This window comes from Triticum aestivum, chromosome 3A (genome assembly GCF_018294505.1).
Source record: "Triticum aestivum cultivar Chinese Spring chromosome 3A, IWGSC CS RefSeq v2.1, whole genome shotgun sequence".
NCBI classification, from domain to species: Eukaryota; Viridiplantae; Streptophyta; class Magnoliopsida; order Poales; family Poaceae; genus Triticum; species Triticum aestivum.
The window spans coordinates 115,724,518-115,726,984 of NC_057800.1; positions in this window are offsets into that span (position 1 = coordinate 115,724,518).

The following is a 2,467-nucleotide window of genomic DNA, read 5'->3' on the forward strand; positions in this document are numbered from 1 at the left end:
TCCTGCACCTGGTGTCGTGGTTCTAAGCCTGACAGTAGAGTGGGGGGTAGGTATGGAGAGGCAAGGTCCTAGCTATGGAGAGGTTGTAAACACAAGGGATGTACGAGTTCAGGCCCTTCTCGGAAGAAGTAATAGCCCTACGTCTCGGAGCCCGGAGGCGGTCGAGTGGATTATGAGTATATGAGTTACAAGGTGCCGAACCCCTTGACCTGTGGAGAGGGGTGGCTTATATAGAGTGCGCCAGGACCCCAGCCAGCCCACGTATGAGAGGGTTTAAGGTGAGTTAAGTCCGGGGCGTTACTGGTAACGCCCCACATAAAGTGTCTTTACTATCATAAAGTCTACTTAATTACAGGCCGTTGCAATGCAGAGTGCCTCTTGACCTTCTGGTGGTCGAGTGAGTCTTTGTGGTCGAGTCCTTCAAGTCAGTCGAGTGAGTCCCTCGTTGGTCGACTGGAAGGTGACCTCTTCCAAGGGTGTCCTTGAGCAAGGTACTTAGATCAGGTCTGTGACCCTACCCTAGGTACATGACCCCATCATTAGCCCCCGAATGGATTGAGGCTTCGAGTGAGGAAGGAGTTGATGTTGTTTCCGATTAACCTTTGCACACTGGTCGTGCGTTGTTCTGGACCAAAGAATCTCTTCATCGATAGTGAGCAACTTGTCTTCGGTCGACTCGATCCATTCTCTTCTTTCGTCGAGTGATCTTTCGGGCTTCGACGATCTCCGAGCGACGGATCGCAGGAAACCCCGCGTCTGACAGACCGATCTGCCGTTCGCGGATTCCGCGGGATGCGAAATTTGGGGAAGCGCGCGAAGCGGAGCGGACCGCGGCGTTCGGATGGGACGGGACAGAGACGCCTCGATCTCCGCGCCACTTTCTTCGCCACGTAACCCGCCTGCATAACTGTTCCTGGATATGATTAGATCGACCGGGCCCACCTGTCATCCACTCGGAAGGGACCTTATAAATGCGCCCGGCGAGGGTTTTTGTACTGTGCCTCAGTATTCTCCCTCCCTGCTTCCTTCGTCTCCGCCCAGCGCGCTCGCTCTCGCCTCCGCACAACTTCCCCTCGCGCGTCTCACCGGCAACCATGGCCAAGGAGAAGACGGCGGCGCTGGAACGCGCGAAGAAGGCGTCGGCGACGGAGAAGGCGAAGGGGAGATCCACCAGCCGCGGCGGGTCTTCGTCCAGATCCCGCCTGCCGAAGGGCTGGGTCCAAGGAGATTGGATCCAGTCGACCATCACAGAGAAAGATCTCCTCGACATGGCCAACGAGGGCTTGATCCCCCATGGAGCTGCGAGGCTTCCGGGGAAGGAGTGGCAGCCCCAGCCAGAAGAGGGTGAGTGCGTGCTCTTGGCCACCCATGTTGATCGTGGATTTTCTTTGCCGCCGAGTATTTTCTTCCGTGGCTTCTTGAACTTCTTTGGAGCGCAGCTCCACCACTTTACCCCAAATTCTATCGCCTATCTTGCTGCGTTCGTGTCCATGTGTGAGGGTTTTCTGGGCTGTCGACCGCACTGGGGCTTGTTCAAGCATATATTCACGTGTCGCTCTCAGACCGTGAAGAAGGCGAGCCCAGGCGACGAAAGAACCCGAGTCGTCCAAATGTGTGGGGGCCTGGGGATCCAGGTGAGGAATAAGAGCACCTTCCCGCCCATGACCTTTCCCGAGTCAGTCAGAGGCTGGCAGTCGACCTGGTTCTACTGCCAGGACCAGTCGACGCCGGGGCAGTCGAGTGGACTCCCTCAGTTTACCATGGACCGAGTGAACAAGCCCTCCTCTCTGAAGTTGATCCGGAGGAGAAAGCTGACGTGAAGATGTTGATGGAGCGCGTGGTGCAGTTGGTTCGGGAGGGAGTGACGGGCATGGATCTCCTGGAGGTCTTCCTTAGGCGTCGAATCCAGCCCCTTCAGTTCCGGAGCCACTGCATGTGGTTGTACTGTGGGACTGAAGACGAGACTCGAGTCCATCCAGAAGCAGTCGACGATGTCACTCTGGAAAGATGGATGGCCGCCGTTACCGGAAACAAGGATAACCCACGCGGAGCCAGAAGGATTCCTCCACTCGACCACAACAGCGATCCAAACAAGGTATGTCTGCTCTGCTCTCCACTGTGTTCTTGTCATATTCGTTTCTGTTTATCCTGCCGACTGGTCGATTGATCCTTGTCTTGATATCTACCAGGCCCTCACCGAGCTGTACTCGATGCCCAATGGGGCACAAGCTCCGACTGAGGAGGGTGAGGCGAGTGGGGGCGAGAGCCAGGAGGAGGAGGAATGGGACTCGGACGTTGCTGAGGATGATGATGACGATGATGATGATGACGGTGATGAAGATGACGTTGAAGACGAGGAAGAAGAGGAGGAGGAGGTCGTACCACCGCGCTCAGAAAGGCGGTCGAAGCTTGTCCACGACCCTTCGACTGAACGTGGCAAGGGGGTTGCGACCGTTGCTCAGTCGAC